The sequence below is a fragment of the Trachemys scripta genome, chromosome 10 (genome assembly GCF_013100865.1).
Source record: "Trachemys scripta elegans isolate TJP31775 chromosome 10, CAS_Tse_1.0, whole genome shotgun sequence".
NCBI lineage: Eukaryota > Metazoa > Chordata > Testudines > Emydidae > Trachemys > Trachemys scripta.
This window is the reverse complement of record NC_048307.1, coordinates 20740308-20754075: the sequence shown is the minus strand read 5'-3', so window position 1 is coordinate 20754075 and position 13768 is coordinate 20740308. Positions and strand designations below refer to the sequence as shown.

Sequence of the window (13768 nt, the reverse complement as noted above, 5' to 3'; positions counted from 1 at the left end):
CTTACTATAGGCTCCAATCCACTTCTACAAATACCAATGGGAGACTTTCCATTGACTTTATTAGGAGTTGGATTGATTTGATAGGGCTTGATCCTGAGCCATTACAGTAAATGGAGTTAGTCATTGACTCCAGGGGGGGCAAGATCAAACCCAGAGTGAATAGTTAGAGAAGTGTTCTTTCAAATAGCTAGAAGCCAGGTTACATAAGATAGTTAGCATCAACTAGAATTCATGTACCTGAGATAAAAGCAACAAACAAATATTTGGTGTTTTGCAACTATGCAAGGCTGAAGCCCTGAAGTACTTATCTTTTTAAAAGGTAGTTCTGTTCTGAAAAGCAGCTATGTAAAATACCACTTTGTTCACTCAGATCTGCCCCATCTGTATTCTCTATTTATTTTAATACATTTTTATTACTTTTTATAAATCTCAGCAGAACCAATTCAGCTATGGAAGAGTTAGCTGGATTCTATTCTTGCTCATGCTTGGTCAACAGGATTATTAATTCATTTTTGAATGCAGAATATTTGTTAGCGGCCTGGCATGGATTTCAGTTTACAGGTCACATAATAGGTTTGGCAGTTAGGGAAGAAAAACACACACACATACACACACACCCCTTTTTCTTAAAAACTGAGCAAATTTGATCTGAGTCCCTGAGAGAAAATAAATGTGCAATACCACCATTCCAGATTGGAACCACATTTGATGATCAGGCCATAACAATTAAAGAATATATTTACTAGTTTGTAATCTTGTCACTATATGTAAGATTTTTAAATACATTTTGCTTTATAAAATGATAGTGTTTATTCTTTACACACCAAAACTGGTATGTCCCATATAGTCATGCTAAATTGCACTGAAAGATTGATAAGCTTTTGAAAAAGTTTGTAATCACTGATTAGAGTTTCTCCACTTTTTAATTCAGAGACATTTTAAAACTCTCAGACACCAGGGTCTAGTGACTAGACAAATATTTTATGAACAAATTAGCAGTATTTTACATTAAATAGGCAACTACGCCAGCACACCCAGAAATCTAGAGAAGAGTGTTAGTGGCAGGTTGCTAGATAATGGGAGTCTGGTTATCGTCTCTTCTACCAATTTAAAGAGGTAGAGTGGTGTTTTGGTTTTATGGAAATGTAAATGTGATGTGTGTAGAAGTACCCAACATAAATTCACTAATCAGGCATGTGTAGATGGCCAGTTAGGTACTGTAAGATGCTAGCTTGTCCCCAGCCCATGAAAGACCCACTGCCACACCCAGAGTCTCATTTCCAGGCATATATTCCAAACATAAGCAAACAAACAAAAACAGTTCCTCAGCCCACCCTGGGCCATAGCTCCCAGGGGAATTTCCCCTTTGCCTCTTTCAATTCTCCCTGCTTCGGGGCCTAATAAATCATTCTCCCATGCTCTATTAATTGAGCACAGCCTCCCAGGATTCTTTCCTTGGAGACTATTTTCCTCCTGGTGTATTCCCGTAGTCTCCCCTCCCAGGGTACTCTGGCAGCCTCTCCCAGGGAAGTCCTGCTACCCAGGCCTCCGGGCTTCTGGCCTGTCTCCTTTTTCCCCAGAGATCATGTCCCATTTTCCCATGTCTGCTCTCTTCCCCTTTCTTGAATGAGTTTCAGGTCTTACTCACCCAGTTTCCTCCCTTTCTGGAGCCCAAGTGCCTTCTTTTATAGTCTGACTGGAGGTCAGCTGTTCAGTCACAGGTACTCTGGCCTCTTCCCTCTTTAAAGGCAGTGCCACCCTGTGACAGTATCCAGCTGGCCATGTGCATATAACTGATTTGAAAGCACACATTCCGCATGGCTTAGGCAGACATAAATGTATGCCAGCAATTGCATATACCTAACTCTGAAAACCTGGCCCTTTGTCCAGGTATGTATCCAAAACAGATTTTAGCCTTTATGCAGGTACTATCTCATTTGATAGTATCATAATTTTAAAGAAAGCAGGGCAAAATCCTACCATTCCCAGAGCAAAAATAATTTAAAAATTTGTCCCTAGCCAACTGAGAATCTTGCCGTCTTGTAGAACATATGTTATCAGAGGAGCTGCTATCCAGTTTCAATGTACTCACAGTACTCCCTACCTTAACTTACTATTGCTAAAATAAATATAATTAATAGTATTAACATAGTGTTTGCATACATAATTCCTTTCCCCAATGTATTTTAGTTTTCCCTTAACTATTTCTGAAATCTAGGGCTTGATCCACCTCCCACTGAAGTCAATTGAAAGACTCCCGTTGATTTCATGTGAGTAAGATCTGGCCCCTAAACTCAGTTTTCAGTTAACTGTTATGGTATACTAGCTTTGTCTAGACTAGAGATATAGAACTGGATAGAACCTCATCAAGTCCAGTCCCCTGCCATTGCCGGCAACCCAATCAGATAATCCCATTTGTAAAATTAGCAAACACCCTTTTAAAACTAGGTAGGCCATTTGCCTGCACTTCTTGTATTGGAAGGCTGTTCCAGAGCTTCACTTCTCTGATAACTAAAAACTTTCTGATTTCGAGATTAAATTTATTCATGGCCACTTTATACCCATTTGTTCCTGTGCCAATATTGTCCTTTAGCTTAAGTAGATCTTCTCCCTCCTCATGTTTACCCCCGATGTATTTATAAAGAGCAATCATATGGTTTTTCAACCTTTGTTCTGCTAAACTATACAAGCCAAGCTTGTTTAGTCATCTCTGGTAAGATAGGCTGTACATTCTCCTTTTCATCCTAGTAGCTCTTCTCTGCATCTGTGCTTTACCTTTCTATTATTTTCCTTCTAATTCAGACTTTAATCACTTTGTTGCAACTCTAGACCCTCAGCTTCCCTTATTAAGCTACAGCTATTCTTTCAATCTCACCCTCAACTGAATCAAATTGTCATTCCATTTCTAACTGAAAGACCACTTCACGCCAAAATTCCAGGTGCTTGCCAGTCAGCTTTGCACATGGAGTGGGGTTTTCTCTCAGGCTCCTCTGACCCTGGTTACATTTATTTTATATCATTTTACTTACATATAGTGGGCCAGATCCTCAGATAGTGTAAATTGTCATAGCTCCATTGTAGCCAATGGAGTCCCAGTGCCTGGCTATAGAGTCCCCATACCTACTTTGAATCAGCTGTGCTGGCTGGCATACTGTGGGGAGGTCGAGCCAAGAGTTAGTCCATGTGCAAAGGAGGGGCCGTAGCAGCTTTCTAGAGGCTGCTCCACGCCGGTATAGACACTCATTATTACTCATGATGTAGGTAGCCTGTGCAAGGGAATAAGGAGGCTCACAATTTACCAATAATCTTCTGGAGGTATCCTACTTTGATTCTTGGTGCCCAACTCCCCAGTGGACTTAGTAGGTTGGTCTGAAGTTTTCTTCTTGGTGGTGATCAGCTCAGAGTGGATTTGAATTATATCTCCCAATTCCAGCAGCCACTGGGGCTGCTGACAGTCTCACTAAATGTTCTCTTTAAACATTTGTTAGTTAATTAAAACTAACTGCAGCACTGGTGGCTATAGTTCAGCTCCATCCCAGGCACACTGGCAGCTAGGAGAATGCTGGTGCACACTCCACAAGTCTCCCAGAGAGTCAGGGCCCCAAAAGTAGCAGGGAGAATCAAGGTGCCATGCTGGCCTCCAGATTAATCTTATTTATTTTACTCTCTTTGAGACTGAAACTATGGTGCCTGCACAAAATGACCCAGTAAGTGAGATCTGCAAATGTTTGTGAAAACCTCTAATTTTGCATGGGGTAGGGGAGAAGAGAGAGAAAAGTAAAATCATGGAATTTCACATGGTTCTTCAGCCAAGGAACCTCCAAACATTAAGCTTAGCTGTGGATAAATCAGTGGATTTCAGTGACTAATGTTTTTCATGGTTCTATCAGATTTATCTTTTCTGCAAAGCAGGACCTCAGATAAAGATGCCAGGTAAAGATGGCCAAGAAACAGCAAGTAAGCAAAGATACCTGAGCCTCAGGTTAGAAGTGCATTGGTTTTGGCAAACAAATTTGGCTCCATTCAGCTATTAAATGTATTAAGTTAAGAGGAAATGAAGTCAGCAGCTAGGATGTTTGGCTGATGTATACTGTGCACCAACTAAATACTCCAAATCTTTGTAATGAAATTAATAAATTATCTACTTTTTGGCTGTGCTATTTTCTCTACATCCTTAGAACTCACATAAATGGGGATGGTACTGTGGTACATCACTGTAACAAGTGACTTTAAGTACATTATAATATCTCACCATGGCAACATCTTTCTGCTGATGTTATTTATAGTAAAAGAAAGAAAACAAAAACAAATCACCAAAAGCCTGAAAAGCAGAGTTGAAGGGCTAACCCAGGTCAAGGTTTTTATCTTCATAACTGTCTGTAAAGTGCTTTGCACACTTTTGGCACCATATAAACAATAAATAATAATTTAAAGAAGAAACAATACTTTTCTGCTTTTAATTCTCACTTTTTCAACTTTACATAAAAATACTAAACACAAGTGAATTTACCTAGTTACATGGCTTTTGCTTGGGTAGCTCTGGCCAAATATAACTTGATTGTAATAGAAAATGCTAGAAAAATACACTATAGTTTGCTTTTATACCTTGGAGTTTGGCACAGGGTCCAAGTGTGTGTGTGGAATGGGGTGGGGCCTGGGATAATTCCAACTTTGCACTTCCCTGAGACTTCCTAGTGTCTGTCAATCCCCTGGCATAAATTAGAGAAGCTTCAGGATAACTAACTAATTTATGCTGACTGGTAAGGCCCCTTAGGGGCTGTTATGTCATTTGGGGATTGCCAGAATGTTATCACTCCAACAATGCCCTGACATGCCTCCTCCACCAAAGGGTTGGGAGGAGGATCAGGCCCTATGTTTTGAATCCATTACCATGTCTCTGTTTGATTTGCGCATATACAAATCAGTGTTAGGGAGGGCCTGCTGAAGAATGGGGGGGTGTTGGATCAGAGGGTAACAGGACTGTTGGGGAGACATGGGGGAGCTTGGTTGTGGGGGAGCTATGGTGGTTATCTGTTACACAAAGGATGAATGTGGCTATGGGATGATGGTGGAGAAACAGGGCTTGAGTTCCAAGGATCCGGAAGGTGGCAAGCAGAGCGAGAGGAGCTCTGCCCTGCTGAGCCATTTGTGTTTCATCAGAATGCGCCTGCCTTCTAATGAACCACCCGAAGGGTCTCTATCATGGAGCAATAGGGGGAGAGAACAGGGATGTGGTAGCCATCCATCTAGAAATGTTGTGGTTGTATGGGGGTCAGTGGTGATGTTTAGTGGGATGCTGAAATGGAAGGGATGGGACTGTGAAGTAAGGTTGGGGGGGGCGTGCTCAGCACTGAGGCAATGACATTTGTAGGGTTTCTCTCTGTGTTGTTGCCTAGTGTGCCAGGAAACCAAAACAACAGTGCTGAAGGAACCCTTCAAGTAACATTGCTTCAGAACAAACCCCATCCCAGGCCCCTGGGACAGTTGTAGTTCCCCTCCACTCCTGACTCTAACCTCCACTTGCCCTGTTTGTATATTATGATCAGTCATTAATGTGTAAAAGAGAAAGATTTCAGTCCTGGCTAAAGTACAAATCTGAAGGTAACTTTAATGTCTTTGGCCAAAATGTTCAAATGTAGGTGGCTGAAATTAGGCACCTAAAAAAGTAGCTTGGTTTTCAGGTCACTGAGCAACCACAATTCCTGGTGACTTTGAATGGAGTTGTAGGTGTTCATCAGCCGAAAAAGTCAGGTCACTCATTTAGGTGCCTGACTATGGATGCAGGTGTCTAATTTTAGGCACCCACTTTGGAAAACATTGGTCTTATCTCTTGTTTCACTCCCACACACTCTTCATTCATCCAACTTTTTTTAGAAGAAGCAGCCCTATGTTTATATTCAGTGTAAATAGGGAAAGAAGCAAAGGGGAAAAATGAAGAGATTCTGAATTAAACCCAGACCTCCCCTCCCCAACTATTTTTAATCCTTCATGAATCTTTCATTACTACTTCCCACAAAACACCTCCTGCCTTCTCCAAATGTTCTATCAAATAAATAAATAAATAAATAAATGCTTCCAGGCTTGGTAGATAAAAGCAGCACAAAAATAATTGTATTTAAGCAAAAAAGTTTTTTAAATCTACAGGCATAGTGACTTCCCACCCCAACATCTTTTGCAATAGGAGTAAGATCTTTAAATGTCAGGAGAGTAAGTGCTGTTAGCCGTGCAAACAAATCTGTAATATGCATATGAGGGAAGACAGGGAATGTTCAGGATATGGAAAACTTTCTTAGCCAGAGCATGGCTCTTTCTGCTCACTTGTACATAAGGTTGCCAGGCGTCCGGTTTTCAACCGGAATGCCCAGTCGAAAAGGGATCCTGGCGGCTCTGGTCAGCACTGCTGACCAGGGCGTTAAAATTCTGGTCGGTGGCGCAGAGGGGATAAGGCAGGCTCCCTGCTTGCCCAGGCTCCACACAATTCCCAGAAGCAGCTGGCATTTCCCTCTGGCTCCTAGGTGGAGGCATGGCAATGGGGTTCTGCACGCTGCACCCGCCCCTAGAGCTGGCTCCGCAGCTCCCATTGGTCGGGAACCACGACCAATGAGAGTTGCAGGGGCAGCACCTGTGTGGACGGGGGCAGCGTGCAGGTCTGCCTAGCTGCGCCTCTGCCTAGGAGATGGACATGCTGGCCACTTCCAGGAGTCACCTTAGGTAAGCACCGCCCGGAGACGGCACCCCGACCCCCCTCCTGCACCCCAACCTTCTGCCCCAGGTTGGAACCCCCTCCCACACCATAACTCCCTCCCAGAGCCTGCACCCTTCACCCCCTTCCTAACCCCCTACCCCAGCCCTGAGCCCTTTCCCACACCCAAACTCCCTCCCAGAGCCTGGACCCCTTCCCGTACTCTGAACCCATCAACCTCAGCCCCACACCAGAGCCTGCACCCCCATCAGGAGCCCTAACCCCCCCTGCACTCCAACCCCCTGCCCCAGCCCGAAGGCCCCCCCGAATCCCTCATTTCTGGCCCCACCCCAGAGTCCACACTCCCAGCCCAAAGCCCATACCCCCTCCCACACCCTATCGCTCTGCCCCAGCCCGGAGCCCCTTCCCACACTCCAAACCACTCATTTCTGGCCCCACCCTGAAGCCCTCACCTCCTCCCGCATCCTAATCCCCTGCCCAGCCCAGTGAAAATGAGTGGAGGTGGGGGAGAGTGAGCGATGGAGGGAGGGAGATGGAGTGAGTGGGGGTGGGGTCTCGGAGAAGGGGTAGGGCAGGAGCGGGGACTCGGGAAGGGCTGGGGCAGTGGTGGGGCAGAGGCGTTCGGTTTTCTGCAATCGGAAAGTTGGCAACCCTACTTGTACAGGGGAGTAAAGGAGTGTAAGGATCCCCTTACTCCCTGCACATGTTACCTGTATTGCAAAGGACAGAGCAACTACTAGTGGGTCCCAACTCTCCTGCCATGGGAGGGCAAAGAGTAGGTGGAGCCTTATCTCCACTCTTCCCCCTCCATGTGCCAGCTGTAGGAACCTGCATGGTACTTGGAGGGTGGAACACAGATTGCAGGAAGGGAGAATTTGGAGGAGGCACCAGGAAATCAGTGTATGTGCATATGGTTGGAATGCATTTCTGTAAGAAAGTTCGTTTAATGAAGAGTCTGTTTAGTTTTCAAAACATGGATTCTTCTCCTGTTATTGTCCAGCACACAGTACATGAAACATGAGACAGCACAGCTGAGCTGGTATAGAAGGAGAAATAAATTGTACCAGGCAAAGGGCTGGCACAAATTACTTTCTTCCATGGAACAAGGGAAAGCAGAGATTGAACTGTCATTCTTTGAGCCAAAATGGGTTCAAAACTAGATTCAAAAGAGGCAGGTGAAAAACACCCACAGATAAGCATAAAAAAGGCCACCTTAACAGAGCTAGAGATTCTGTAAATACACTAGGAGCAAGAGAAAGACACTGGATAGTGTAGGTCCTCTGCTTACTGGGGAAAGAGAGCTAATAACTGTTGACATCAAGATGACTGAGGTGTTCAATGCTTATTTTACTTCGGTCTTAACTAAAAAGGTTAATGGTGACCAGATACTCAACACAATTATTATTAACTACAAGGGAAAGGAATGCAAGCCAAAATAGGGAAAGAACAAGTAAAAGATTATTTAGATAAGTTAGATCTATTCAAATTCATCCTAGGGTACTTAAGGGACTGAAACAATCTTGGAATTGTTTCAGTTATCTTCAAGAACTCCTGGAGGACAGGTGAGCTCCCAGAGGACTGCAGAAGGGCAAACATAGTACCTATCTTTACAAAAAGAAGAACAGGAGTACTGGTGGCACCTGCCACCAGTACTCCTGTTCTTCTTTTTGCGGATACAGACTAACACGGCTGCTACTCTGAAACCTATCTTTACAAAGGGGAACAAAGAGAACCCAGGGAATTATAGACTAGGATAGATACCTCAAAAGATTCTGGGACAAATTATTAAACAATCAATTTGTATCCTAGAGGAGAATGGGGTTTTAAGGAATAGTCAGCATGGATTTGTCAAGAACAAATCATGTCAATCCAACCTAACTTTTCTTTGACAGAGTTACTGGCCTAGTGGATTGGGGGAAGTAGATGTGATAGATCTTGATTTTAGTAAGGCTTTTGACACAGTAGCACGTGACAGTCTCATAAGCAAACTAGGGAAATGTGGTCTAGATGATATTTCTATAAGGTGGTCGCACAACTGGTTGAAAGACTGTACTCAAAGAGTAGCTATCAGTGGGTTCTCTGTCAAACTCGGAGGGCATATCTAGTTAGGTCCCAGAGGGTCTGTCCTGGGTCTGGTACTACTCAATATTTTCATTAACAACATGGATAATGAAATAGAGAATACACTTATAACATTTGCATATGACTCCAAGCTGCCGGGGGGTGGAGGGGAAGTTACAAGCATTTTGGAGGACAGGATTAGAATTCTAAACAACCTGGACAAATTGGAGACAAATTCAACAAAATTAAATTCAATAAAGATAAGTGCAAAAAGGAATTCACTTAGGAAGGAAAAATCAAATCACAACTACAGAATGGGAAATAGCTGGCTAGGTGATAGTACCGCTGAAAAGGATCTGGGGATTATAGTGGGTCACAAATTGAATATAAGTCAGCAGTGTGATGCAGTTGCAAAAAAGGCTAAGATCATTCAGAGATCTATTAACAGCAGTGTTGTATATAAGACATAGGAGAAATTGTCTCCCAGTACTCAGCACTTGTATGGCCTCATCTGGATTTCTGTGTCCAATTCTGGGCATCATACTTTAGGAAATAGGTGGACAAATTAGAGAGAGTCCAGAGGAAAGCAACCAAAATGATAAAAGATTTAGAAAACCTGATCTATGGGGAAAGACTAAAAAAACCTGGGCATGTTTAGTCTTGAGAAAAGAATACTGAGGGGGGACCTGATAACAGTGGTCAGATATGTTAAGGGCTGTTATAAAGAAGATTGTGATAAATTTTCTTCATGTCCACTGAAGATAGGACAAGAAGTAATGGGCTTAATCTGCAGTAAGGGAGGTTGAGCTTAGATATTAGGAAACACTTTTTAACTGTAAAAGTAATTATGTTCTGCAGTACATTTCCAAGAGAGGTTCTGGAATCCCCATCATTGGAGGTTTTTAAGAACAGATTAGACAAACACCTGTCACGGGTGGTTTAGGTTTACTTGGTCCTGCCTCCGTGCAGGAGGCTGGACTTTATGACTTCTCAAGGTCCCTTCCAGCACTACATTTCTCTGACTCTGTGATTCTAAAATGGATCCATTTTCAATTTCTTGCAAAATTTTCACAATATCTTTAACAAAGATTTTTATCATCATTTTCAGAATGTTTAATTTACTGAAAACCTTTCTTAGTAAGAAAATGCATTTTTTTAAATGGAAAATTTGAAAATTATTTTGATAAAAATTTTGATAATAAATATTGTGGAAAATTTTACACACAAAACCAGAATGTTTTAATAATGATTTTCCACACAAAAGTTTTTTTTAAGGTCTGTTTTCCTCTGTAAAAATCATTTCATGTGAAAAATGTTGGTCAGTTTTAATAAAGCATATTTGTTAACAATCTTGGTTTTACAGAAGTCAAAGGTTCTTACCAGTTTCCAACTGAAAAATCCTTTCAGGATAACTTTCTTCTAAGGGTATGTCTACACTACAAAATTAGGTTGATTTAATAGAAGTTGATTTTTTAGGAATTGATTTGATACAATCGATTGTGTGTGTCCCCACTAAGCGCATTAAGTCAGCGGTGTGCGTCCACAGTACCGAGGCTAGCGTCGACTTTCGGAGCGCTGCACTGTGGTAGCAATCCCACAGTTTCCGCAGTCTCCACTGCCCATTGGAATTCTAGGTTGAGCTGATGGGGCAAAAACATTGTTGCAGGTTGTTCTGGGTACATGTCATCAGTCCCCCCTCCCTCTCTCCCTCCCTCCGTGAAAGCAACAGCAAAAAATCGTTTCTCGCCTTTTTTCCTGGGTTACCCGTGCAGACGACATACCATGGCAAGCATGGAGCCCGCTCAGCTCACTGTCACGGTATGTCTCCTGGGTGCTGCTGGCAGATGTGGTACTGTAGTGCTACACAGCAGCATCCCTTTGCCTTGCCTTGCAGACGGCAGACGGTACAATACAACTGCTAGCCGTCGTCGTCGTCCCGTGGGTGCTCCTGGCCTACCTCGGTGAGGTCATTCTCTTCTTTAAATTTCATCTAATGGAGATTCAGTCCTGCCTGGAATATCATGCCAGCTGAAGCCTTCTGCCTCAGGCTGCTCTCCCGGTCGGCAGCACTGCGCCTACCCCAGCCAACCCCTTGCTACCATGGCTCATGAAGTGTGGACAGTAGTAAGGAGCAGTTCAACTGTAGGCTGAGCAAGTACAGAATGGTGGTAGAATGTGCCTTTGGATGTTTAAAAGCTCGCTGGCGTAGTTTACTGACTTGGTTAGACCTCAGCAAAACCAATATTCCCATCGTTATTACTGCTTGCTGTGTGCTCCACAATATCTGTGAGAGTAAGGGGGAGACATTTATGGCGGGGTGGGAGGTTGAGGCAAATCACCTGGCCGCTGATTACGTGCAGCCAGACACCAGGGTGGTTAGAAGAGCACAGCAGGGCGCTCTGTGCATCAGAGAAGCTTTGAAAACCAGTTTCATGACTGGCCAGGCTACTATGTGAAAGTTCTGTTTGTTTCTCCTTGATGAAAACCCACCCCCTTGGTTCACTCTACTTCCCTGTAAGCCAATTGCCCTCCCCTCCCCCCTTTGATCACCGCTTGCCGAGGCAATAAATTCATTGTTGTTTCAAATTCATGCATTTTTTATTAATTTGTCACACAAATGGGGGGATAACTGCCAAGATGGCCCAGGAGGGGTGGGGAAGGAGGGAAGCACAGGGGTGGGGTAGTTGTAGGGGCACCCCCTAGAATGGCATGCAGCTCATCACAGAAGCGGCATGTCTGGGGCTCTGACCCAGAGTGGCCATTTACCTCTCTGGTTCTTTGGTAGGCTTCACGCGGCACTGCTGTGGGTCCCTGTTATAACCTCTGTCCTTTGTGCCCTTGGAGATTTTTTTCAAATATTCCAGCATTTCGTCTTTTGGAACGGAGTTTGGATAGCATGGATTCATCTCCCCATACAGTGATCAGATGCAATACTTCCCGTTCAGTCCATGCTGGAGCTCTTTTGCGATTCTGGGACTCCATGGTCACCTGTGCTGATCAGCTCGCTACGCTGGCCAAACAGGAAATGAAATTCAAAAGTTGGCGGGGCTTTTCCTGTCTACCTGGCCAGTGCATCTGAATTGAGAGTGCTGTCCAGAGCAGTCACAATGGAGCACTCTGGGATAGGTCCCAGAGGCCAATACCGTCAAATTGTGTCCACACTACCCCAAATTCAACCCAGCAGGGTCGATTTCAGCGCTAATCCCCTCTCTGGGGAGGAGTACAGAAATCGATTTTAAGAGCCCTTTAAGTCGACAAAAATGGCTTCGTCGTGTGGATGGTGCAGGGTTAAATCAATCTAACGGTGCTAAATTCAACCTAAACTTGTAGTGTAGACAAGGATTAAGATTGATTAACTTCAAATTGACAGCACTCTAATCTTTCCAGGGACTGTCTTTTTGTTCTGTGTTTGTACAGCACCTAGCACAATGGGGTCCTGGTCCATGACTGGGGTTCCTAAGTGCTACCTCTATACAAATAATAAATAATAGTAACAGAAAGCATGGCTCTAATTCATGATTGCCATATGTCTTGTGTAGTGATTTACATGGAGTGCAGAATTCTTATTTATTATTTTGCATATTGGTGACACCTAAAGGGCCCAGTAAGGAATTGGGACTCCACTGTGTTAAGCACTGTACACACATAACAAAAAGATGATCTCTACCTCAAAGCGTTTTGGATGTAAAATGCTCTCATTCTGGTTTCATAGTATTTTACGCTGACTTTACACTGATGTAAATGACTACACAAAGTGCAGGACAATAATGAATCTGGCCCCATGAAATGGGTCCCAGCTAGCTACTGACTTAACTTGAATAAGAAACTGGAAGGTTTCTTAGCAGACTAACATGACTGCTACTTTGAAACTGGAAGGTGTAAGTGGGAAGACCAGATACATAATGATCAAATTGCCTAACTCAATGATACAAGGAAAGTGAATGGAAATGTTGTTTGTTTTGCTCTTAATATATTCTTGAGGAAAGAGAAAGTTTTCATGTTTTGCACTTCAGTCTGCAAAGTCAATAGGAAACCTTAATTGTTTGTTTAAGCAACCTTCTAAACTGACAGGGTTGGCCAATGCAGTCACACAACAAAAGACTTTCAAAGAGACAGCTTTGCTCCCAGGTGCTTATTGTCAGGCTTTTGAGTTAAACGGATTTTAACAACCCAAACAAAAACTCCACAGGGGAGTTTTTCACAAACAGAAAACTAAAGCTCAGGTTTGGCTATTTAAAAACCTCAATCCCTTATATCTGATGCGGCAGTCTGCCTCCTCCAAAGCCCCTAGATTAGCCTGTTCATCGCTAACGTCAGTTTTTCTGCCTACCAGCAAGCATTTATTATAGGGGTCTCCCATATAACTCTTGATGGACCTCAATCAGGAATAGCGATTGCTCTATACAAACTGACAAATGTTTTTCCCTACCACCCCACAGTCATCACATGAACAAGTTACTGAACATTTTGCTGCCTGTAAAATTTTGAAACCTTAGGTGACTTCCTGCTCTGCTTACATCATAGACCCCATCTTGCTCAGGAGCCATACCTCATTACACCAACCCTTTCCTGTGCAGCCATGGACCATAGCACTGGAGACTTGAGGCAAGGATTCTGGCCAGAGTCTCTGCAGCCTGTCAAAAGTGGAAAGATTGGCCAGTAATAGAATCCAAAGATAAGAAGATAAATTGTATCTTGTTCTTGTCTGCCTTTGTGTGTATCCTCTGACACAATATAAATAATGAACAGTAATAAGGGATTGAAAACCTATGAAAAGTTTATATTACTGGAAGTCCTAGAGTACTTTCAGGTGAACTTGGGAAAGAAGACAGAGCGGGTCTGTGAGTTGGGATTTTTTTTAAGTGCAGTTCTGCGCTGAAAATGATTGTATTCAAAATTGCACCCACAAGGAGACCATAGGGTTACCATACGTCCGGATTTTCCCGGACATGTCCGGCTTTTTGGGACTCAAATCCCCGTCCGGGGGGAAATCCCAAAAAGCCA

At 43.4% G+C, this 13768-nt stretch overlaps 1 protein-coding gene across 1 annotated transcript in view; it reads right to left on the bottom strand.

Moving 5' to 3' along the window:
• SHISA9 (shisa family member 9) overlaps positions 1 to 13768 on the bottom strand; it is a 263418-nt gene that overhangs the window by 153592 nt on the left and 96058 nt on the right. The window lies entirely within an intron of this gene.